At 45.6% G+C, this 26,364-nt stretch overlaps 1 protein-coding gene and 1 long non-coding RNA gene across 3 annotated transcripts in view; both read left to right on the top strand.

The window, feature by feature from the left end:
- LOC142021131 (uncharacterized) overlaps positions 1 to 21,987 on the top strand; it is a 44,016-nt gene extending 22,029 nt beyond the window's left edge. The window contains exons 2-3 of the long non-coding RNA XR_012647598.1: positions 4,047 to 4,108; positions 21,920 to 21,987. This is a non-coding gene — a long non-coding RNA (uncharacterized LOC142021131). The remainder of the gene's footprint in view (positions 1 to 4,046; positions 4,109 to 21,919) is intronic.
- Positions 21,988 to 22,056: 69 nt separating this feature from the next.
- The window catches only part of MRTFA (myocardin related transcription factor A), a 150,759-nt gene continuing 146,451 nt past the window's right edge, over positions 22,057 to 26,364 (top strand). The window contains exon 1 of one of the 2 annotated variants that reach the window (XM_075009596.1): positions 22,057 to 22,184. The gene's annotated coding sequence lies outside the window, so the exon portion shown is untranslated. The remainder of the gene's footprint in view (positions 22,185 to 26,364) is intronic. The other variant, XM_075009587.1, reaches the window with a different exon arrangement.

Below are 26,364 nucleotides of genomic sequence, written 5' to 3'. Positions count from 1 at the left end.
TTCCGCCAACCGCAAATTACAGTGTTCATTACAACAGATGCCTCCCATATGGGATGGGGGGCTCACATGGACAACAAAACCACTCAAGGATTATGGTCCCCCGCGGAGAAGACACTGCACATAAACATATTAGAGCTCAGGGCAGTGTTCAATGCGTGCAGGCATTTTCACAATTATCTGCGCGGAAAAATAGTCGGCATGAATACCGACAACACCACCACCATGTTTTATATAAACCGACAGGGAGGAGCCAGGTCTCGTACACTTTGCACGGAGGCAGTCCGCCTCTGGAACTGGTGCATCACCAACAATATAACCCTAAAGGCTTCATACCTACCGGGGGTCCACAACGTCAAGGCGGACCAACTCAGCAGACACTTTGCACCCACTCACGAGTGGCAGATCCGTCCAGACCTACTCCACCAGGTGTTCCGCAGATGGGGTTTTCCCCAAATCGACTTGTTTGCCACCTGAGAAAACAAGAAATGTCCCCAATACTGCTCCAGAGTGGACATGGGACACGGGTCTTTGGGGGACGCCCTCATGATCCCATGGAAGGGCCCTCTACTTTATGCGTTCCCTCCCATGACACTTATACACAAGGTCTTGGAGAAGACCAGAAGGGAGAAAGCATGCATGATACTCATAGTCCCAACCTGGGACCAACAACAGTGGTTCCCATTGCTCTTGCGCATGGCTCAACATCAGCCATTTCCCCTATCAACAGTACCGGACAGTCTCTCTCAGGCTCGGAGGTCAATACTGCACCCGCACCCGAAGAAACTTCGGCTACAAGCATGGCTAATCCATGGCTAAGCGTCTTAGAAACTACATGCTCAGAGGGAGTACAACAAGTCCTTGAATGTAGTCGGAGAACTTCCACCAGAAAGACTTATCAGCACAAATGGTTGCGTTTTTCCGAATGGTGTTCCTCCAGGCAACTAATACCCCAGGACGCCACCATACCTACGATTCTGGATTATTTGCTACAACTCAAACAAAACGGACTTTCGCTATCCTCTATAAAGGTGCATCTGGCGGCTATATCAGCGTTTCGGCATGAAGAGGATGGATCAACCACATTTGCCCATCCTGTTGTCTCGCGTTTCCTAAAGGGGTTGGTGAACCTGTACCCCCCTCGGAAACCAATACCGCCGTCATGGAGTTTAGACCTAGTTCTACATACCCTCTCGGGACCGCCCTTTGAACCATTGGCTACGGTCCCCCTCCGACTACTTACCATTAAAACAGCTTTCCTCCTGGCAATCACGTCAGCTCGCAGAGTGAGCGAGCTCGCGGCCATAATGTCCACACCACCCTGCACGATCTTCTCAAAAGAAGCGGTGGTCTTATGACTACACCCAGCCTTCGTTCCAAAGGTCTCTTCATACTTTCATATCAATGAACCAATAGTGCTGCCCTCGTTCTGTCCTAAGCCTCACAACTCAAATGAAGAGGCACGGTTGCACTTACTTGACGTAAGAAGGGCACTGGCCTTCTACATCGATAGAACTAAACCTTTCCGGAAAACGGACAAATTACTGGTGTCCATTGCATCCAGGTCAAAAGGAGAAGCGCTATCTTCACAGAGGATTTCAAATCACATTGTGTCTTGCATAAGACTGTGTTACGAGATTTGCAAGACTCCTCTGCCAGTTCCGCCAAGAGCCCACTCTACTAGGGTGATGGCGGTATCAACGGCCTTCTTCAAAGGCATCGCACTGAGAGATATCTGCAGAGCGGTGACGTGGTCTTCCTATGACACCTTCGCCAAGCACTACGCCATGCACAGGATACTTGATGAGGATACACGCCTGTCGACAGCAGTCCTTTCGTGGGCAAGTTGCGCATAAATCGGGTACCCACCTCCTTTTTCGGGGGGGGGGGGGGTTACTGCTGGGTAGTCACCTACTGTGGAGCACCCACGGGGACCACTCGAAGAAGAAAGAGAAGTTACTCACCTGTGTAGTAACGATGGTTCTTCGAGATGTGTCCCCGTGGGTGCTCTACTACCCCCACGTTCCTCCCCACTTCGGAGCTCTGTTTGTGTGTTTTCAGGGGTGTCCGGAGCGGTTGATCAGGAACTGGCAGGGACCGGATCGCGCACGTGACCGTAAGCACGCGAAGAGCCGACGTGCATCGGCGCATGCGCGACCCGACGGAGACTGCTGAAGATTTTCCGAACTGTGGCACCGGGGCAAGCCCGACGCCTACTGTGGAGCACCCACGGGGACACATCTCGAAGAACCATCGTTACTACACAGGTGAGTAACTTCTCTTTTTGCAGTTGCCATGGACAGCTATTTCCCTCTCAGCCTTTATGTGGTGTAGTGAGGTTCTTTCTCTCTTCCCCCCCCTCCCCCCCCCCCAAAAAAAAAAATGTTTGGGCCTGTCTCATAACTGTTCAAGCACCTAATTGAGGTTCACGTGTCTTTGGTCCTTTAGATCCTATCCTCCCTTTTAATTATCATAATATTTTCTGTTGCACATCCCTTACTCTTTTCAGCCTTGGTTTATTAGTATATAACAGCACCAGGACTGTCAGATTTGGAACTTTATACAGTGATGTGGTATGGTGATAATCCTGCCACTGTCTGCAGTTGTTTCCTCCACCTCCTTGGAATGATGCTGATGTTTTTGGTGCCTCAATATAAACAAAAATGTATTTGGAGTACAAAACAAAATTAATTTATCTTAAATTGGTAGTTTTCAACAAATGTGTGCTGGGACAAATATCTAAGTATGCTGTGAAATTTTGTGAAATTTCCCTTTCCCATGGCTCTTTGTGGTGCTGCTGCACAGGGAAATGTTGACCCCACAGGAGCCTGTTTGCACTAGGAGGCAGTGGAAATGCTGATTCCCAGCCCGAAGGGGCTGCTGGGGAGCCCACTCTGTCTCCCTGCTCTGGCAGAGTGGGAGGGAGAAAGGGCAGGAACCTGCTGGAGCGGGGACATGGTTTAAATGCCATGTCATGGCTCCAACAGGCTGGTGGGAGAGGAGCCTGCTCCCTACCTCCCCACTCCCACTAGTAATTGCTGAAATTTCAGCAGTTACTCGATTATTCAACATCCCATTGGATCCTTGTTTAGTTTGTTGTACGCACAACTGTGTTGCAAACTTCTCTGGTAAGACTGTAACCATAGCAGGTATAAGTAAATGTGAGGTTTATTAGCAGTAGATTTGGCTGAAAAAAAAATAAAAAGGGTGTTTTCTTAAAAGATTGGGAACCACTGACTTAAGTTATTTGTCATCATGAATGGCTGTCTGGTGGTCCACTGTCAAGTTTGTGTTGAGTGGGGTGAGTTGTGGACCAAAAAGTTTGAGAACCACTTTTATAGAGGATAGATGTGAATGAGGAGAGTTCACAGTTAGTAGTTAGTAACCTGTTTCCATGCTTGTTGCTGTCCTTTTCATTAAAATGCCAGGCTTCAAAGGGGATCTGAAGTAATTACTAACTTTAGTTTGTGGTACACCTTAGTATTTCTTCTGTATGCACATATTCAGGTAATGCCATCAAGCAAAAACAGGAGGGAGTTTAGTGCTCATGTTTTAACTCAACATCTCATAAGATTTCAAGAAAAAGTCTGCTGTAATCTAAGATTGCAGCAGGAAAGTCATGGTATGAGGGTTGCTTTTTCTTGTCCTTTTTTTGTTTGGATGGGTAACATGAAGAAATAAACTATTCATAATGTTCTCTGATTCCTCATTTAATTTTGAGGGCTGATTTGGTTGGGGGAGTAGCAGGTGATGCGCTGAATGTTGTTGGCACTTGTGGTCTGAAGACGATGTGGTCCTTGGAACTCAAAGATCAGTAAAACTGAACTAGAAATGCTGCCTTGGCAGTAGTAAATGTGCAGCTGCCAAAATGGTAGGCGATATTTAGCTGTCTTAGTCCTACTTTTGTCTGTGTGTACCAAAATGCTTAAAGGTAGTGACAAAAAGAAACCCTCTGAGAGGAACTGTCTCATGCTGAAACAGAATGTTAGCTGTTTTGTGTAAGAACTGTCTTGAATTTGTGTTTTTTCTTTTTTTTTTCCCCTTTGCAGTGATCATTGGGAGCTGCTGGCATGGAACCAAACTCTGGGTGTTTGTGGGAACTGTAAGCAAAGTATGTATAAGCACGTTTTTCCTCTGCCCTTCGCAGGGTCAGACCTTCTGTTTTCAAGCCTCTTTGCTCTTTTGTACTGTAATTATTTCTGTTACCTTGTTGACACTGTTTATGATAGTCACAGTTATTTGCACTATTCCACTGAAGATGGACTTTTGGGCAACCCATGTAGACATGAGAGCTGCCCGGAAGAGAGAGAAACAGAGGACAGACATATCTACATTACCACCATGTCAACTGTTAACAGACTTTGACATGCTATTTTGTTCAAATAACCTTTTTACTGATACTGCCTCAGCTGATGTCTTCAGTACAGAGAATTGTGTTAAATACAGTATATTCATGTACAATGTTTTTGTGTACAGAGACTGTTTTATATACATTCTTACACCATGCTAGAGTTTGAATGCCTTGATGGCTGGTAGAAAGGCTGACTCACTCAGTTATACACAAATGGAGAATTCTATCTACACAGCAGAATTGTCATATTAAAACTAGTTATGGCCTGGCAATTGTGATATAAATCTATGCAAAATAAGATGATAGTGGGTAGACATCAAGATCAGGAGCCATGTATTTTTGGTCAGACTTAATCAAGTTGTCTGCCTGCTAGAGCTGATTACTAACTTGTTAAAAGTTTCTTATAGGGGAGTCCAGAGAGACTGAGAAGCAGTAGTTCAGTTCTAGTAGCACAGACAGGAAGGCTGTAATGCTAGGTTTAAGGCTTGTTTTAGTTTTCTCCCAGTTTACAGGTTATGTTCAGTATTACTGCATTGTTTGTTTTTTTTTTTCCAGGGGTTAGGGAGAGGAGAGGAGTTGGTCTGTATGACTGTAGCAGATCAGAACTGGTAAAGCATGGGCAACACAACTGCAAACTTCAATGTTATTACCCATTTGTTTTCCATCTGTGCCTTAGGCCTCAAATGATAAGGGCCACCATTAGGGATGTGAAGGTACCTCTGACATCTTGGGTGAAATTCTAATGTGCTCTAAAGCACATGAGGGTCACTGCTGCAGATGAAACTGTGTTTTGATGTTTACATTAGCTGGAAATCCATAGGTTGAGGCAATCAGGTGTCATAATGGAAATACAGGAAGTAAAAGATCTTGGATAATTTTGTCATCTTCTGTTCTTGACATTGAAATGGATATCATGTTAGTATTCAGGGAACTGAAAAGCCTGTTGAAGACAGTGGGGTTCCAAATTGGGGTCCATTGTGGGACAGGAAGGAAAGTTAAATTGATTGACGTAACTCCTGGGGATTCAGAGCATGAGAGATTCTCAAGATTGATGTGGGTGAATGGGCCTAGAAAAACTTCTGTTAGACTTTTGCCCTTAACCCAGTGCTCTTTTTTTTTTTTTTTTTTTTTTTTTTCCCTCCCCCTTAAGAGTGAAACTCAAGACCCAGTTTGGCCCCCCACCCTGCAGCCCAGCCCTCCCAAATGCAAGGGCCGAAACATGCGTCCCTCCCCCCCGGCAGGGCTGGAGTCTTCTCCCTGCCCTCCTCTTGACTCCCCAGTCACAGGGCCTGTGTACGGTTGTGAGATTTTTCAGAATGATTTGATTGATTTGATTGAGGGACAATGCCCTTCCCTTCCCCTGACTCAGGACCCTCCCAATGCCCCCCCTCCCTCCTGTTCTAGCCCAGTCCCTCTCCCCCAGAGCCAGGTACCTCTCAGCCCTGTACTGTAACCCAATCCTCCTTTCATCCCCCAGAGCCAGGTAGCCAGAGCCCCCTGCTGTAATCCAATGTCCTTCCTCCCTGTGTACCAGGCACACCCAGCCACCCTCCCACTCCCACTTTCATCCAGCAGTTACTGTCATAGGCAACTGATCACAGTAATTTTTCCAAACTAAGTAGTCACTTCACTCTGAGGAAAGTGCTTCCAGTTCAAAAATGGCTCTTCTGGGGAACCACTGACAAGTTGGTTAGAACACGGGCAATACTGGAAAAGCTATTTTTAAAACCCGTTGTAAACTGTGATGCTGCAGAATTCCCAAGGATATATTTGCATCGCCACATGAGATGGGATTGTCAGCTCAGTTCCTGCATATGTGCTTTGGTCAGCCACACTCTGCCTCCAGCCTACCTAATTCCAGTGCACTCACTATTGGAGCTTGTAGGCGCAGACCCTCATTACTGCTTTGGCTTTGGAAGAGACTTTTTTTTTTTTAAACTTCATTTTGTGCCAAAAATCAGTCTGCTGAAAAGCTGTTGTTTGTTTTTTATCTTAAACCACAATGATTTGACCAATTTCATTTGTAAGTAGAGATTGAGCAGGATTTGGTGGTGATGGGGGACTTCCTATATCTAGGCATATGTTGGGAAATTAACACAGCCAGGCACAGACTATCCAAAAAGTTCTTGGACTGCACTGAAGACTTTTATTTTTCAGAAGGTTGAAAAAGCTACCATGGGGAAACTATCCTAGACTTGATTTCTAGCAAATAGGGAGGAACTGGTTCAGAATTTGGAAGTGGAAGGCAGCTTGGGAAAAAGTGACCATGAAATCATAGAGTACATGATTCTCAGAGAGTGAAAGGGAGAACAGCAAAATAGAGACAGTGGATTTCAGGAAGACATTTTGATAAACTCAGAGAGCTGATAGGTAAGCAAGACTAAGAGGGAAAAGCAGCTGAAGAGAGTTAGCAGTTTTTCAAGGGTCGCTATTAAGGGCCCAAAAGTAAGCTATACCACTGTGTAGGAAAGGTACAAAGTATGGCAAAAGACCACCTTGGCTTAATCGAGAGAGCTGGCATGATCTCAGAATTAAAAAGGAGTCCTAGAAAAAGTGGAAACTAGGACAAATTAACCAAGGATGAATATAAGCGAACAATAGAGGTATGCAGAGGCAAGATTAGAAAGGCAAGTGCACAAGACGAGCTCACACTAGCTGGACACATAAAGGGAAACAAGACATTATATAAATATATGAGAAGCAGGAGGAAGACCAAGGACAGGGCAGGCCCACTGGTCAGTGAGGAGGGAGAAACAATATCAGGAAACTTGGAAATGGCAGAGGTGCTTAATGACTTCTTTGTTTTGGTCTTCACCAAGAAGTCCGATTGAAGGAATGCCTAACATAGTGAATGCTAGTGGGAAGCGGGTAGGTTTAGAAGATAAAATTAAACAAAAACAAAATTAAAATTTACTTAGAAAATTTAGATGTCTGTAAGTCACCAGAGCCTGATGAAGTGCTTCCTATTATATTCAAGGAGTTCATACAGGATGTATCTGAGCCTTTAGCTATCATCTCTGAAAAGTCCTGGAAATTGGGACCGATTCCAGAGACTGGAAAAGGACAAATACAGTGCAAATCTATAAAAAGGGGAATAAGAGCAACCCAAGAAATTACAGACCAGGCAGTTTAACTTCTATGCCAGGAATGATAATGGAGCAAATGATTAAGGAATTTATCTGTAAACATGTGGAAGAAAATAAGGTGATAGGTAACAGCCGGCATGGATTTATATAGAATAAATCATGCCAAATCAATCTGATAGCTTTCATTGGTAGGGTAACAAGCCTCGTAGATAAGGGAAAAGCAATGGATGTGGTATACGTAGACTTTAGTAAGGCATTTGATATAGTCTCACATGATCTCTTTATCAATAAACTGTGCAAATACAACTTAGGTGGGGCTACAAGACATGAGAAGTTGTTCTTCTGCTGTGCTCTGCGCTGATTAGGTCTCAACTGGAGTATTACGTCCAGTTTTGGGCACTACATTTCCAGAAAGATTGAGGGAAGGTCCAGAGAAGAGCAGCAACAATGATTTAAGGTCTAGAGAATATGAGCTACGAGGGAAGACTGAGAGAACTGGGCTTCTTTGGCTCAGAAAAGAGAAGTTTTGGAGCGGGCATGACAGCAGTTGACAAGTACCTAAAAGTGTATTACAAGGAGGAGGGAGAAAAATTGTTCTACTTGGCTTCTGAGGATAGGACGAAGAGCAATGGGCTTAAACTGTAGCATGGTTAGGTTTAGGTTGGACATTAGGAAAAGCTTCCAAATTGTCAGAGTGGTTAAACATTGGGATAAATTGCCTAGGGAAGTTGTGGAATCTCCATCACTGGAGATATTTAAGAGCAAATTAGATAGACCAGTAGTCTGTAACCTTTCTGAGGTGGAGTGCCGAAATTTGATCTTTTGAGGCCTGCATATGCTCCAAGTGCTGGTGAGACTTTCTAAAGTCACTAATAGTCCTACTTACAACAGCATCATTTGATAAATAAATAAAGATGCAGAGCTTTACTGTTTTTTGGTTGTAAAATCTCTGTTCGGCCAGGTTTGTAAAATATCTAAAAATGTCTGGGATCTTAATATAGATTGACTCTCTCTTATCCTGGGAGCATCCATGGTTCAGCAGGACCACAGATATCGCTGAACTAGGGAGCCCCGCCACAGAGGTTGCCTGGTGAAAGGCTTCACCCGCCACTCTGATTGTCTGGAACTCCTGCCAATGTGCAGTGTGGGGTGAGCAGTGTCTGGGACCATGTCTCCAAGAAGTGTGTCCAGGGCATTCTTCTCCCTGATGATGTTTTCCCCTGCTGGGGGGAGGGAAAAGTGCTGCAGGGAGATGTCCTCTTTTCCCTGAGCCTGCTCCTGACCCCCTCCTTCTGCCCAGAGTACCCCAGCTTGCTACTACATCCCCTCCTACCCAGATTCTCCCTTCCCCACACTGCTCCTGCCCCAATTCTCACCCTCAGCCTGCTCCTGCACCCTCCGTCCCGGCCAGAACCCACACACCAGCCCCAGCCGCTAGGAAGAGAAACAATCCTGCAGCAGATTCTTCAATGCTGTGGACTCCAGAGGGGCTCTGGCCCTAGCCCCGTACCATGCAGGGCTCCAGCCACAGCCCTGTGGTGGGCACTCTGAGGAGGGGGCAGGGGGCCCTTCAGCCCTGCTGGAGGTCCACAAGGGCTTTGTCTCCACATCTACAGGGCTCTGTCCCTGGCTCACTGATGCAGCTGGGGAGCGGGTGGACTCTGGCCCCTGTGCCACACAGGGCTATGGCTCCAACCCTGCGGCAGGAGCTGCCCTAATAGGGTTCTGTCCCATCCCCAGAGCAGGGATTTGGGGATAGGAGGTGAAGAGGATGCTCTGGCCCCTGCAGAGGTCTTGGGGTGGCCTTAGCTCCATACCATACTGGGCTCTGGCCCTGGCCCTGTGACACTGTGGGGGCTCCAGGGGGACATGTGGCTCTCTGTGCACACCCATACATCACCCACAGCTAGTTTTTTTTTTTTTTGTTTGTTTGTTTCTAGTGGTGGTGCAATTTGCACATGCCTCAGTGCACACAAAGAAACACGAACCACAGTAACTTTCTGAAACATAGTAACACTTATTCAAGAAATGGTTATTTGGAAATGGTCATCATGAGCTTTTTGTTTAAACTTTTATCACTGCTGGACTAAGTAAAACTTATGTTTAATATTTTTTTTGAGGAAAATTTTCTGTGGTGCATTAGAAATATGGTCCTGGATATATGAGAGAGGGAAGTTTTAAAGCTAACAGAGGAATTGCCTTTATCTACAAGATCTATTGGCCATTTTACCAATGATCAGAATGATGATGTTGTCAATGTGATTATACCAGACAAGCCCTTTCTTGCTCCTTCTCCTTTTAAGTCTTAACAAAAGTTGTTCATACCTTTTAGTCTGGTAAGATTTCTTGCTATTTCCTTGCTGGCCCCAACATGTTTTGTTTTGGATCTTATATTGGCAGATTTGCTCAAGGCAGCAGTGAAAAGATTTCAGGTGATCTTCAAAGACGGCCTGTCCCCTACTCTAAGGTAATTGGGACAGGATACTGTCTTTAAGACTCTTTGGATCCATTGTGGCAACACACCCATCTGTTCCTTATCAGCTTTTCTGTTTTCTTTCTGTCTGCAAGAATGTTTTCTTTTTGTTTTTTAAATGAAGGCCTGAAAGATGGTGACTCAAGGAATCGGGGATGGGATAAACACAACCTTTCACCTTGAAGGTCACTGGTTCTAATCCAGTCTGTGGTTAATAACAGAAGATGGTTCATCTGTTTTTGTGAAATGAGTTGATCGCATTCCAGTTCCGAGAAGGCTAGTGTCTGAATTTTACATGTGATCTTAGCAAAAATAAAATAAATAAACCCACAAAGCAAATTGTGCTCAGTAATGGTCCCTGTCATGGGCATTCTCAACTGTTGAGGCTGATCTCATTGAATTTCAGGTCATTTCCACCTGGTCAGAGCTGATGCACACTGTGAAGATGCAGAATTTGTGAGACTCTTGCAATACAGCTGTCTGTGCTACAGTGTAAACACTTATGGTGTCAGGCCAGGCCAGGCAGGCAGAATCTAAATTTGTTGGAAAAATAGTCCTGCCTCCATGGGCTTGATTACTTACATCTTAAGTGAAAGTATATTGAATACTTTCCTTAAAATATCCTTTTGGAGACCCTTGTAGAGGTAACTTCCTTCATATCCAAAGATAAGAGGAATGATTGAAAGTTGCTTCACTCCCAGAGAACTTCTTACTGGGCAAGCCATGGACTGACATTAACTTAGTGTGAAAGGAAGTGCAGATATATTCAAAATAGTGGGGAGAGCTAGCAGAGTAACATTATCCAATCTCTCTTTCTGATAACCTTGTATCTGATTTGTTTAAGGGATGTTACGTCTGAGTTTGAAATTCAAAATTGGTCAGCCACAAAGAATCCCATGAAGGGATTTTTCTTGGAGGTGATGTGGTTGTTCACCTGTTCAGTGATCTGAAAAAGCAGTGCTTCAGAGCTAATAAAAATCTTGGACACCAGGACTTGGTTTCACTCTAATTCCGTTAAAGACTAAAATGAATGTGCATATGGCTGTCTTCCAGCAGTTTCAGAGCAGGGGGAGGGCATTTTTACTAAGAAGCTATTAGAACAGGAATGTGGGAACCTTTTCCAGGTCAGAGGCCACTGACCCACAGAAAGATAAGTCAGGGACCACAGAAGTGAGAAACAACAACAACAAAAAACCCAACGAACCTCACTGATGGGTGCAGGAGGGTTTGGGGTGAGGGGTCTGGGAGGGAGGGGTCAGGCTGGGGGTGAGGAGTCTGTGAGGGAAGGTGCAGAAAAGAGGTAAGAGGGGGTTACAGGAGCTGTCTCAGAGTACTGGTCTGGGCGATGGCAATGTACTTACCTTTGCAGCACCCCTGGTTGCACATGGCTCTGCTCCCCCTCCCCTTTGCTCCTAGGCACTGTCTCCCCCTGCTCTGGTTGCCTATAGGCCAGAATTTCAGACAATAGGAAGTTTCAGGGCAGCTCCCCACCCCCTGGAGAACAGCAGGGGATCCTGGAGCTGCTTCTTGCTCCCCAGCCCCTGGCAGAGCCTGCAGTCTGCAGCCAGACTGTGAAGTGCCTGATCTGGCCTTTGGGGCTTCACACTCTCCACCCCATTGTGGGATGAATGCTGTGGAGGGGAGCCCCAAGGCTTGGGGTCTGGATCCAGACAAGCTGCAGTCTGGATTCAGATTGCAAGCAGAGGGTTCCCCACCCCTACATTAGGAACTGTGACAGTTATCTCTGGAAGAGTCTACAGTATAGTTTCAGAAAAACTCCACTGAAGACATTTGTGTGTAGTATTATATTAGGGAGGCAAGTGGGAACAGAAACGTGGCTTCCTGTCTTTTTTTAAACCAAAAAGGATTTATTTGCTTCTGTCTCTCTCTCTTCTGGAACTGAAGAAAATGTATGAGTGGGGTAAATTCCTTTATTATCCCCCTGCCCTGGGTTTTGGTGTAAACATCATGTTCTTCTGTGTCTGGGATTCCAGTGGTGTCTGAACAAGCCTGTGCTTCCTCATGGAGCGTACACTTGGTCTTTGTTTTATAACTGCTTCCTGGTATTTTACTTTGTAGCTATGACTTCAGACAATCTGGCACAATATTCCATAGAATAATGTAAATCATGGGTAAGCAAACATTTTACATCAGGGCCCCACTTTTCATCCTTACAATTAGCAGAAGCCCCCCAGTCTGTCTAATATAATCCAAACAGCAGAAATTTTGCTTATTATCCTATTGGGAGTGGGACTTTTGATATGAGTAAGAGAAAATAAATATGTAGAATGTAAAAGCTTTATTAATTGGCATAAAAATGTGAATACACATACATAAAAAACAGTAACCTATTTCAACATTGAGTTGCATGATCCAGCAGCCAATCGTGTTGTACCCTCCCTTACAAAATTTCACTCGCCCCTGAGGGGGCTTTGTGCATCCCTGATCTAAGTGATGAGATATTCAGTGGCAGTTGTTTGGAATTTGGCTAATCTTTCCACAGTGTTTTTAGACTGTTTGTTTGAAAACAATGAGGAGTCCTGTAGCACTTTAGACTAATAGATTTTATTAGGGCATATGCTTTCCTGGGTAGAACCCACTTCATCCAGTTTTAGCCATGAAAGCATATCCTTTAAGTTAATATCTCAGGTGCTATAGGACTCCTCATTGTTTTTACGGATACAGACTTAACAGGACTACCTCTGAGACTTCAGACTGTGTGTGGGTCAGTCCACCCTTTTCTCTGCCCTGGCAGCCCTTGGTTTCACCAGTTTCTTTGCTCCCTTGTGGCTGGCAATTAACTAGCTAGTAATTGCCAAGGTAAGCACATTTTTTTTTTTAAATGGGGAAGGGGACACAGACATACCAGTGTTCAGTAGTTCAGCAGCTGAGCAGCCATAAGCTTCTTCCTTGTCTATGATTAGACACTTGATATTTGTGGCTAATAAGCAGAGCACTCCCAAGATTTTATTTAGCAGCCTCTCAATTTAACATTGCTGCTGCCATCAGCTTCAGATTTCTCTTCCCCGGGATTACTTTGCAGAGTTGCAATGTCTTGAATGCATTGGTGACTCTGGGCACAACATAACATTGTCTGTTCCTTCTCTGTTCATTCACTTCAAAGCCTGATTCACGTAAAGCCACCCTGCTTCAAGATTACCTCCTCTTTTGGCTGGCTGATCACAGCTGGCACAGTCATTTAACAGAAGGCTGTTCTTAAGTTTAAAAAAAAAGTGACCACTTCTTCCTAAAATAGCCCTGCTCCACATGCATGTTGCTGCTGTTAGCTGCTCTAGGTTGCTTAGCAATTCTTAAATTGGTAGAAATCGCTATTACTGTGACAACACGAAATACAAATAGATGTCAAGGAAAGAAGAACGGGAGATGTTGTTCATAGCAATGTTCTCACTGTACTGGGAAAACTTACGGTGGACTTCTTCTTTCCACATCTCCCCATTTTAAATGTTTTTGTTTTGGAGAGTTTCCTTTAGTAGTTACTGACATTACGTATTGTGGAAGCTATTGCTGTTTTTGATTAACATTTTCAGTGTTAAGGGCTGAATTCCTTCTACTATGTGGAACTCACTGAGGCCCATAGACAGTCAGTGCATGCATTGAGGGTGTACAGGGTGGGTGGGTGGTTGGTAGGAACACTTGATTTCTCTCCTGGCTCTCTGAGAAGAGCATGCAGTCTACTTCTGTCTGGAAGTATGTTAGTATCCAGCAACTTGTAACGTTCCTAAATCTTTAAATATGTTTGTATGATCTCTACTACAGGCTGTCTCTCTCGTGAATTTGGAGTGGTCTGATGCACTCAATCTAGGAGAAAATAGGGCATAATCTCCCCTCTTCATGGTTGAGAAGATCTTGTTTCTCATTAGCAGTTCATTTTCTTGCTGCCTGCATGACCAGTACTCCCATTTTTGTTGACTGATTCCAGAGTTATTTCTGTCTTTGGGTGCAGACTTTCTGACTGACCGGGAAATAGGATTAAGATCTCAGGGGACTCTCCTTCCTCAAAATGCTTATTGGCTCCTTATTTTTAGTTAAGGATTCTGCATCAGTCGTCTTCATAATGTAGCCTAGACTCCTAGAATACTGGAACTGAAAGGTGACCTAGAGAGGTCAAATCCAGTCGCCTGCCCTCATGGCAGGACCAGGCACCATCTAGATCTGGGAGTAGGGAACCCCCTGCTTGCCTGGATCTGGACCCCAAGGTTGGAGGTTCCCCTCCTAGTACCCAGTCTGTGATTGGGGAGGGGGAGACACCAAGCCTTGTGGGCCAAATCTGGCAAGTTGAGATCAGATCCAGCCCATGGGCTCTCTTGGGGAGGCCGGGGGTGGAGGTATAGTAAGCAGTTTAGTGTGGCACTGCTTCCCTCTCAATTGTTTCCCCAGCTAGGGGAAGGGGCGTGGGAGCAATAGCAATGATGCTTCCCTGAGGCTTTATTTCTTGCAAGGATGGTGCCAGGGAGCAGTGGGTGGAGGACGCAGAACCATGTGTGTCCAGGCATCCTGCTTGGGTAAGCTGCACTCCGGTTGCCCATACCCCCAGACAGCTCCTGTCCCCTCCCATCAACACCCCATACCTCCAGCTCGCTCCTGAACTTTCCTCCTGCCCAGACCCCCCATTCACAGTCCCCTCCTACCCCTTACTCCTGTCCAGATTGCCCACTTCTGCACCATTCCTCTGGCATTATCTTTATTAAATGTCATCCTATTTACCTCAGACCGTTTGTCCAAATCTTTTGGAATTATGACTCTTGCAACCCCCTCCCATCTTGGCATCATCCACAAACTTGATAGGTGTGCTCTCTATGCTGTTGTTGAAATAATTGATAAAGATATTGAACAGAACCACCCCCAAAACTGACCCTTGCAGAACTCCGTTTATGTCCTTCCAGCATGACTGTGAACCATTAATAACTATTCTCTCTGAAAATCGATACCCAGCGAGTTATACACCCATCTTATAGTAGCCCCATCCAGGTTGTATTTCCCTAGTTTATTAATAAGAAAGTCATGCAAAACCACATCAAATACCATGTCTACCAGTTCCCCCTTATCTACAAGGCTTATTATTTTATCAAAGAAAGCTATCTGGTTTGAGATGATTTGTTCTTTACAAATTCAAGCTGGCTGTTATCTATCATCTTATCTTTCAGTCGTTTGCAGATTATTTTTCCTGGCACAGAAGTTAAGATGACTGGGTTGTTTGTATTTTCCTTTTTATAGATGAGCACTATATTTGCCATTTTCCAGTCTTCTGGAATCACTCCCAACTTCCAAATGGCTTAGCTACCTCCTCTTATCAGCTATAGCTACCTCCTCCTTCAATATCCTAGGACTAATTTAGTTACCGAAGCCATCTACCTTTTTCTAAGTCATTTTTAACTTTTCTTCTTTTCCTGTTTTAACTTCTAAACCTACCCCATTTCCACTAGCATTCATTATGTTAAGCAGCCAGTCACTACTAACCTTCTTGGAGAAAATAGAAACAAACAAGTCACTAAGCATCTCTGCCATTTCCCCATTTTATCATACTGTTTCTCCCTCTTCACTGGGCAGTGGGCCTACTTTGTCCTTGATCTTTCTCTTGCTTCTAATGTATTTTGTAGACTGCATTTTCTTGTTACCCTTAATGTCTCTAGCTAAGTTGAACTTGTTTTGTGCCTTCATCTTTTTAATCTTTCTCCTAGACATTTGTGGTGGTTGCTTATATTCATCTTTTGTACTATGGCCTAGTTTCCACTTTTTATGGGGCTCCTTCATTACGATATAAATCATCGTTGATTTTTTACATCCTTTGTCTTTTTCACTGTGCAAAAATGTTCTTTTTAGACAGTGACAGTGCAGCAAACATTTGAAATTTTAATTATCTGCTTAATATTAATGTATAACTGACAGCTTACTGTAAAATGCCATTATTGTGCAGGTGGCGTGAGGGATTTCAATATGGGGAAACCTACTAAAAGACTAAGCTTCTTGCTACTAAGGCAAGATTAAGCATCATTCACATAGGCTACATCTACACTAGAAGTATCTGTTGGTAGAAGTGTCTGTTGGAAGAAATGTCCAGACAAAGCTGCTGTCAACAGATCATGCTTACACATAAAAGCAGATCGAAACAACGATCTGCTCTGGCCACTCCGTCGACACACGCTCCAACTGCTTTGTCAACAGAACTGGCCCCGAAGCCCTGGAAGGTGGACATGCATGGAGGGAAAGTCCTTAAAGGGTACCCCCAACCCACATTCCCTGGCCACATTGAGGCTTGCCTACCTCAAGGGAAAGCAAAGCTGGTGCAGGGCTTTGTTGCTGTTTGTGAGATATCAAGTACTTTCCAGACCTCTGCCGTGACAGAGCAGCCTCTGGGCTCGTCCTGGGGTGAGGACCAGCTCTTGCTGGGTCTTCCCCATGTTTCTGATGCAGTTTTACACAATATCTGGAGAGATGACCCCAAGAGGTTGCCCATGGAGCATATTCATAGTGTCTGTGCCCTGCCCTCCCTCACCCCCTCATGAGCTCAGGTGGGTCTGGCGGTACCTCACCAGCTCCAGCTGGTGGTACTGGCTGGTCATGGAGCAATGGGAAGACCAGCAGTAGATACAGAATTTCCAGATGTGCAAGGAGACCTTTCTTGAGCTGTGCACCTGGCTCGCCCCTGCTCTCCGACAGGACATCAGTATGCAGTCCATCATCCCTCTTGAGAAGTGGGTTGTCTTCACTCCATGGGCCACAAATTTGGTGTCAGGAGGCCCACCATAGGGGCTATACTTACGCAGGTAAGGCACCCTTGAGCTGCAGGCCGTGCATGGGGGGAGAGTGGGAGGGGACTGTGGAGCTCACTGGGGCCCAGGAGTGCTAGCCACCTCAGTCTCTCACATCCTTGTTTGGTCTCCTCCCTTTGCAGGTGGTTCAGGCCATCACAATGATCCTGCTCCAGAGGCTTGTCTGCATCACTGACATAGATGCCCTCATGGCCAGCTTCGATGCCCCTTGTCTTCCCCAACTGTTTTGGGGTGCTGGACAGGACACACATCCCCATCCCTGGACCAAAGCACCGGACACTACATCAACCACAAGGGTTATCACTCTGTCATCATGCAGGCCCTGGTGGGTCACCGTGGACAGTTCCTGGATGTCTGTTGGGGTCACACCCATGCTGGCAGGGTGTTTCAGAATACCAGCCTGTGCCAGAGGGTGGCAGCAGGAATCTGTCCCCCACCAGGAGCTGGCCATCGGGGATGTGGACATGCCTGTGTGCAAGGTGGGGGATTTGGCCTACCCACTCTCACCATAGGTCATGAGGCCCTACACCAGGCACCTGGACCCTGTACAGGAACTGTTCAATGCTTGCTTCATCCAGACACGGAACCCAGTCAAGTATCTTTGGGTGCTTGAAGGGGAAGTTCCGTGCTTCCTGATGTGGCTGGATGGGGGCGGGGCTGAACGTCCCCTACCTGGTGGGGATGTGCTGTGCCCGCCAGAACCCAGTGGAGCAGAAGGAGAAAGGCTTCCTACAGGGTGGGTGGTGGATGGTGGAGGTGCCTATGAGCAGCCAGGTGTGGCTTCCAGCTGCCAAGCACACAGGGATGAATTGCATATCCAGGAGGTCCTATGGGAAAGCTTTGCCCCTGGTCTCCAAGGGCACTCCTGGGGGCACCCTGGGCCCACAGCCCTAACCCCTCCACACTGGAACTCCTTCCCTTGCTCCCTTCCCCCCCAATCCCCACCCGGCAAGGAGGAAACCAGGGGTGGTGCTCCAGAAACTGCTTACTTCACAAACTATAAATGTGTATAAAATACATTTTTGAAAAACAGCTGTTTATGCTGTGCTACTTAACTATGTATGGTGGGGGGCCGTCTCCACTTGGAGGAGGGTGGAAGGGCTGTGAGCCATGTTAGCCACAGAATCCCCTTCTGCCCCTGGGTCGAAGTGTCTGTCAGGGCTGGGAGCACAGGAAAGTATGACAGTGGGAAAGATTCAGCAGGAGGTGTGGTTGGCAGTAGTTCCAGCCATGGCCATTGGCCACTGCTGCAGGGTCTGCTACAACACTTGGGGCATGTGCTCTGGGGGAGCAAGGATGGGGCATGGAAAGCGGGGACGGGCGCAGGAGGGGGAGCAATGGAGGAAGAGGAGTGATAAGGGCTGTGGGTGCAGTGGCCCAGGCCCCCTAGGCCTGCAAGATGTCCATGAGACAGCTGATCCCGGCCAGCCAGTGGTCCAAGGCCCATGACCAGTCCTGGTGCCGCTCCTTCTCCCACTGCACCCGTTGCTGGGTGATTTTTGTTTTGCTGCTGCAGAGCAGACACCATTGCCTGTTGGCTGTCATTGTCCAGTTGGTGATGGACCGTCCAGCCTGTGGGTACACACTGATGGTGGTGGCATGCCATCCCTCTGTGGCACTGTTTCTGGGTTACCTGACTTTGGCTCCTCCCTGGGGCTGCCTGTCTCGGCAGTGGGGCTGGCCTGGCCCTTGGATGGTGCAGCTGTAAGGAGAGAAGGGAAGACAATGAACCCTCCCTGCAGCATGGTCCTGAGGCCCTGCTCCCCATGAGCAGCCCACCTCTGCCTCTCCCCAGCTATGGGGTGGGGCTGTCATGGGTGCACCTTCCCTTGCCCACTGCAGGGCGAGCCCTGCCACATGGGGACACTAAAATGTCGCGGGGACTGGGCTGACCACTGTGCACCTCCACCCACTTGTTGGATGGGCTAGCAGCCCAGGGTGCCCATCTGGCCACCGAGGGGTCTCTTTTTATAGGTGGTGGGCAAGCTGGGCATAGCCAGGTCCTCTCCAGGGCCCCCCCCAACATGCATGCAGCTGTTGGGGCTGTCTGTGTCAACAGGTGCTGCATGCCAGTGGGAGGTCTTCGGTTCTTGGTGGTGTGTCTGGGGTTGGGTCATTGAGCGTGTGGCCTCCGATAGTGCTGGCTGCAGGCCACATCCATGCCCAGGGACCACCCACAGGGTCTGGGTGGGATGTGCTGCTGTGTACATGGGCCAGGCCAGCAACGTGGGTTCCAGCCTGAGCCATCCTGGTGAGGCTTGCAACACATCCCACCTCCACCTCAGGGTGTGTGACCCGTGGGGTACTCACCCGAAGGTCCCCCGAACAGGTCCAGAGACACCCATGCCAAGGCTGTTACACTGGAGGATCCCAGATCCAGGGCAATGATGAAGGTCCCCATGCTGGATTTGGGGTCTGAGGGTTGGTCCTCATATGGCTCCAGTGAGGTGTATTGGGACACCATCTGCATTTGGGGGGGCCTCCCCCCAGCATCTAGATCTTGCAGCTGGGGTCACTCTAGTCATGCCCCAGCAACTGGTCCAGCTCCCTGTACTAGGGGCAGCTAGCGGGTGATGTTCCTGATCTCTGCTGTTCGCACTGGGCCTGTGTGTAGCCCTAGTGGAGCTCTTTCACTTTTGTAGGAACCCTCTCCAGGGTGCAGGCTGAGTAGCTGTACTCCACCAGGGCTGTGGCATGGTGGGCATAACCGGGTGTGTTGCAGTACTTGAGTGTGGGATTGAGGAGGATGGTCTCTTCACCCCAGAGAGCCAGGGGGGTCACAGGCAGCATTCAACTTTTTTGAGACACCTTGGTCTGGCTGATAGGGTGCAGTGCTGCCAGCCTGCAGCCATGCCCCCAACTTCCTGCCATGGGGTTTCTGCAACTACCTGTGCCTTTAAAAGCGGCTGGCGGCAAGGATCATTGAGCCATGCTTGTGATGGAAAGGGTGCCTCCTGGCTCCAGCTGGCTGGCACCCTGGAGGACCCCTCTGTCAACAAAAGGGCCCCAGAGTGTCTACATGGCATTTTTGTTGACTAATCGTTATACCTGAACGCAGAGAGGTATAATGCTGCCGGCGGATGAGATGAATTTTGTTGATGGACTGCTGACAAAGCACACTCTTCATGTAGATGCTTCGTGGGTTTTCCTGACAAAAGCCCACTTTTGCTGGGAAAAGCCTTTCCTGTAGATGTAGCCCTACAGTATATGAAGCACCATACCATAGTGTTGTCTGCTTCCACCTCCTTGCCCATTTTGATTAGAATGTGACCTGGACATCATAGCCAAAATAAATGGTTTGCCACCAGTTCTTAATATTTGCATGTGTTGTATTTTAGTCAAGTTCACCTTGTACTGCTCATATCTTGGGACCAACAAGTCACTAAGCATTCTAATGAGTAAAAAGTTACTGCCACTTATCTCTTTGGTCTTATTTTTCAAAGTGCTTTGCAAACATTAATCATCTCTTCTCCCCTGCACCATTTCAGAAAGAGAAAGGGAAGCAAAGTAATTGAAGCCTTGCCTACAAAAGGGGAATTGGAAAACAATTTGAACTAATTTCAAGTGGATTCATGTTTACTGTTTTATGCTGGCCATTTGGCTCAATACAGATGCAAGAATGTGTAGACCATGGAAATATTTAAAATAATTATTGTTTTTGTGATGTAGTGGGGGATATGTGCATGGTGGGGCTTACAAAGGGTGTGGGGCTCCTGCTGAGGGTAACCGAGGTGACCAGGTGACACTTCTAGACTGCAGACAAAGGAGGAGATGGAGCCTGAGGGGTTTGAATTGGAACTGGGAGTTGGAAAGTAGTTAGTTTGGGCTGGAGGAGAGAGAGGGGCAAAGGAGGGGGCCCCTCGGGGCCTCCTCTCCGCAGCATGGATTGGACTGACTTTCTGCCTGCTGTACTGACTCTTCTGTAAGATGCTGTGCCCTATTCCCTAGTAAACCCACTGCTCTCCTGAGAGTTGCTCCTGTCTGTGGACGGGGTGTGGAGCTTGGGGACCCTTGAACCCCATCACAGTTTAATTAAAATACTTCTACACAAGATTTAGGATTTTACACAGTTTGCAGGGTTTTCTAGATTAGTTGAGGAATACCTGCCAATTTCGTGTTTTCATAACTACTGCACAACTCATTAAAATGAAAGTTGAAAATGAAGAAGCCTTCAGATCTGATAAATAACAGCACAGCCATAGTAGTGCAGGCCTGGCTGCTCAACCTGGAAGCTGTACTAAGGAGCAGGCAACTGCTATCCCAGTTCCTCTCAACTGCATGTGAATGATCCAGTATAATTGCCATTGCCATGTAAATATTAATGTTAGTAACATTTAACTGATTCTCATATGGCAGCCAGCCAACATTCTTCAGTCTGTGTAGCTGGATATACTACTGATGACTTGGATATTTCAACCATATGAAAAGATGATGCATGAAATTACAGCCTGGAGTCAAATATTCATATATAATCTGGTTCTGCTAATTATTTGGATAATTGAAGCTCTTAACCTTACTCTTTACACTACTATTCCTCAGAAATAAAGGGCAAAACTTCTCAGTTTGTATAGTTGTATATTAACACACTTTTCTCCATAATACATTTTCATTGTTTAAATGTGTAATGGAAGAAAACTTTTTTTGGTGGAAAAAGTGTGTAAAACCACAAATTGGAGGTGAACCCAGGTGTCTGCAGTTGCTGAAAATTATTCTTTTTAAGAAACTGACTACATTTGAAGTTGACAATTAACCTTTAAAGACCACTTATTGTAAAACAAGGAAAACACTTAAAAAGAGATCCACAAGGAAGCTAAATAAATATGGTTAATTGGTAGATTAGAGAAAATAAGCAGAATCCAACTGTCGTGTTTACCACTCTTTCTTAAATGTGGGAATTGATTTATCAATAGGTTGAGGATGCTGATCTGGTAAATAGGTAGAGAGCCGGAGGGAGGGGGACCACGCTCAGTAGTATAGTTAGCAAATAGACTTAGTGATGGAAATGTTTGAAGAGAAGAAAATGGCACGTAAGTTGTAAAACCAGTAGGTTTACTGGGTTTGAGTAACTAGTGCTGGGTTTGAATTGAACTCAATTGAACATGAATTGTAACAAAGATCTAGAAATACATTAATTTTAAATGTACAGATACCATCTGCATTGAGGTAAAATGGATAGTTCACTCTATAATAATTGCCAAATTTGTGTTCTCTATCCTTTCAGCAGGTTGCCATCACGAAAGCCAAAGTGGATTTCTCCAGTGCGGTGTGCCTGCCCTCTTCCGCCATTGCTGGAAATGGGCTGGATGGAGGAGGGGCTGGCGAAAATGATGATGAACCGGTGTTGGTGTCGCTTTCTGCGGCACCAAGCCCACAGAGTGAAGCTGTTACCAATGAGCTGCAGGAGCTCTCCCTGCAGCCCGAGCTGACCCTGAATCTTCACTATGGCCGAAACCCCAATCTCCCTCCTCTAAGTGAGAGGAAGAATGGTAAGTGGCACAGTTGTATGTGAGGTATTTGTTTGTCGTAACCAGGTTTCAGCAGATACAGCAAGTTAACATGGCACACGCTTTCAATACAGTGCCACTTACATTTTATAATACATAATTAATACGCATTGTTTGTAATACAGAGCAAATATAACTATGGGAAACTGATGTGAAGCAGCAGAAGATTGACTCCCAAGGAGGATTGGTGACTAATGTTGTCTTTTCTCTAAAAATGAACACTTGTGGGTAATTGGCCTGTGTAAATGGCAGAACATCTGTCACGTGTCTAGGTTTCCCCCTAAGCTGCATATCACACAACTTTCCATTAAGTCCGACACAGGACCTGCAGGGCTACGGTGGGAGGAGATCTTTCCACAAGCCCTAAGGTGTTGCAGCTGGCAAAGGGGAACCCTTTCCCACCAGCTTCAGCAGGGAGCAGCCCATGCAAACCAAGCCCAACTCACTGCCCCACCCTGAGCAACGCTCCTGCATGCCAATCCCTAATCCCCTGCTCTACCCCAAGATCCCCAAGCTCAGAGTCTGTGCCCCCCTCCTGCACCCTAATTTTCAACCTAGAGATCTTTCCCAAGCCTGGAGTCCCCTCCTGCACCATCCCCAGCTATACCAAGGAGACTGCACCCCTATCCAGATCCCTTGCACCCCAACACTGTCTCAGTCCTGAATCTCTCAACTCCTGTGCCATCTTATGGCCTACGCACCTGGCTGGAGTGCTCATGCTCTTGCAATCCAGCCCTATGCTCCAGCCCTGAGCGCCCCCTGCACTCAAAACCCTTTGGCTCCGCTCCCATCATGTGAATTTTGTGTGTATCATCATGAAGGTGATGTGTTACACATCACCCCCACATTAATACATACAAGAAAATTCATTCTGCTCAAGGGTGGAAAAAATTGGAGCACTCTTAATCACCACACACGGTGTTGTGCAAAACCAAAAGATAAAAGCAAAGGAAGTGTCATCTCGTGTTTAGGGTATCCACTTTGAGCTGGTGACTCTGTCGTGTTGGCCTGTGAGCCCATCCATGAGAGATGTTTCTTGCCATGACAAGCTGAAATGGCCAGTTAGGTTTATTAAAGTTGTGGAGACCCTGAATTCAGAAACACCAGCTGAGATAAGGCTGGATTTGATGTGAGGAAACAAATCACCTATGGTCTGATCCTGCAGGGTACAGTTGATGATGTCAGTGAGGTTGGGCACGTAGCATCTTTTTGTTTATAATTGCAGTCAAACAAATCTTAGTTTGGGAAATTTGAAATGTTTGTGGAGGCCCTTTTAGCATTTGGGGAAAATGACTCCTAATTAAATGTGGAGGGGCTTTATTTAGGGCATGGAGACTTCCCATTAAGATGGGTTAAAAATCATTTTAAGAAAAAAATGGATTTTTGGTGTAAATACAGCTTTATATAAAAACTATTTAAAATCAGATTTAGACTGCACTTGTTTTTCTATTTAAATAATTTAGTTGACATAAAGTATGCAGTGCACTTTCTGTAAAGTTTTAAATAACGTCAAATCACCAAATGAATGGTGGAAGTTACTGGGGTATGCACGTGGCACTAGTTTGTTGAATTGTTAAATCAACTATTAAGAGCAATGTTCTTCATCTGGTTACAAGAGAATATTTTCTTCATTTCAGTTATTTGATTAATTCAGTTAAGTGACACTAGTTCATCCAAATTTAAAAAACCTGTTGTGTTGAAAAGTAGGAAAGCTTGTTTTCATCTTCCAACCTCTAAATTAAAAACTGAGAGGATGAGTTCTACTAGTTTTAAAACCCTGAAGGATCTCATCCAAAACCAGTTTTCAATTCTCTGTAAATATTTCCTTTGAGTACATCAGTCTGTTTTTAAATACAAAACGTGCTCTAAGAAGCTTTTTGATAAACGTTTTTGCTATGTATCTGTCATATACAGTTCTAGGGTTTTTTGCATTTTAAATTAAACATTTTTTCTAAGTAGTGTTTGTTTGACCCAAATAATCATCTAGTAAGAAAGAAAATGTGCACCACTCACCATTTTCTAACATAACATAAAAATGTTAAATGTAAGAATTTGAATAACTGTGAATTGTTATGTAATAGTGCAAATGTATAATAGTTACACTATCTTCTTGGTTAGCAAAAAGAAGCATGAACTTTTATTGTAGCGGGTATATTTAGTTGCAAATCAACATCTTCTAGTGGGTACCAGACAGAAACAATCTTTCTTTAGAAAAATTACTAAAATAGTCAAATGCAGAATGTGAGTACAAAATGTTATTGAAATCAAGATTTCCTGCTTACTTATTTGAATTGTGATTAAAACTGATTTGTCAATGCACCTTGCTTATCCATTTTTATAACTCAAGAAAGCTGGGAATGCTTTTTTCTGGAGGCTCACCCAAATTATCTGCCTCGCCTCGGGTGGCATTCCCTAGCAAAAAAAGTAAATCTTATATTGGACAGGAAGGAAGGGAAGGGGTATGATTCTTCCCAGCCAATGTTCTCTCTATTTTTTCCCCATTCATATGTGGAATAAGCCATTTTTTATGTGCACTGAGGCATGTGGAAATTGCACCACAAATAAATACACAAAGCCTAGCTGTGGTTGCTTGGCTAATCAGCTTGGCAGCATTTGAATTACTCCTGAGTGGTTGCCCAAGTGCACAGCTTACAGGGAATATTGTCCCCATCCCTTTCTGCTTATGCTGTGGTTACAATGTCCACAGTTGAATATATTATAAGGGAGGTTATGTTCTTTTTCTTGAGGCACATCTCCTTTAGGTACAGTAGTTCTGTACCTAAATCTGTATTTAATCTGTAGCTCTTTCACTGTATACGGTCATCTGCTTGGCACAAACAGGTTAGAAGGTGAGTCTGGAAAGTACTTGAATGGGAGCACCTCTCCACCTACATCTTTCAGGAAACGTTAATGATTTGATTTACAGCATTCTCTGTAGGTAGTCCGTGTCAGACGATGACGTCTTGAGCTTGCACAGGCTCATTGGTTGTGGACTCGCATGTGGCTGAGGAGACCAAGCTTTGAATGGCATGGGCATTCACAATGGGGGCAAGGGAATTGTCCTGGCTTTGTTGGTGCGGCTGCTACTGTCACTTTCTTCGTCTCACGAGCATCAATGAGATGTATGCGTCACTGCTCTTCAAAGTTGTCATACGCATGTCGTATGAGAGCACGCCAGCCTGTTGGGTCTTTTGGATGCTGCTGTAGCTGATCTGGTTTTAAACCAGCATGAGCAATGTTGGCCTTCATGCAATCTTTGTCTCTTGCGAGGCCTACTGTGACTCCTTTTGCCCTGGGAGAATTCACTGTAGAGGAGTTGCTTAGGGATTCTTGACTCCTCCATTCATATGATGTGCCCTGTCCAGCAAAGCTGGGCTTTCAGAATCATGGCTTTGATGCTCGTGGTTCCTGCTCTGCCCAGGACTTCCAGGTTTGTAACTCTGTCCTGCCATCGAATGTGCAGTATTGACCTCAGGCTTGTGTGTGGAAGTGCTCTAGCAGTTTGTTTTCTGTACAAGATCCAGGTTTCACAGCCGTACAGAAGACTGGTCGGGACTACAGCCTTGTATACTTTCAGTTTAGTGAACTGTTGGATATTGTGCTGATTCAACACTCGTGGTCTCATATGTCCTAGTGCCCGGCTGGCCTGGCAGATTCTGGCATTGATTTCTTTGTCAAGGGAGCCTTCATTGGCTATCACACTGGGAGGGTTGATACTGAAACAGTATCCAGCATGATAGGGGGAACTGTGTTACTGGAGTGTGCTGTCTTTTAGAAAAGACATCCAGCATGTATGAAGCTCATGGTCACTAAAGATACCTTGTAATATTTTTCTGAAAACTATAAAATTACTTCTGGTAACAGGCTACTTTTTCCCAAGCTGGGAAACCTAAATACTTCCCATTATACTCTATATAAGATATGAAAATATTTTTCACTCTTAAAGCTGTGATTTGTTGCTGTATACTCAACAGCTGTTGTTTCATTTGTGGGCAAAGTGATTTGGGTGTGTATTTAACACTAATACATATACATACCCATTCTGTGGATAAGTTATGTAAATATCTACAGCAATGGTGTCCAAAACAAATTGCCACAGCCCTTCCCTTCTGCCCCTCATCCAGTTACCCCCTGCCACGTAAACTGGCGGTGCCCCACAGTG

Source organism: Carettochelys insculpta, chromosome 1 (genome assembly GCF_033958435.1).
Source record: "Carettochelys insculpta isolate YL-2023 chromosome 1, ASM3395843v1, whole genome shotgun sequence".
Lineage (NCBI taxonomy): Eukaryota > Metazoa > Chordata > Testudines > Carettochelyidae > Carettochelys > Carettochelys insculpta.
Note: the sequence above shows the minus strand (reverse complement) of the source record. Positions and strands in the feature narration are given on the sequence as shown.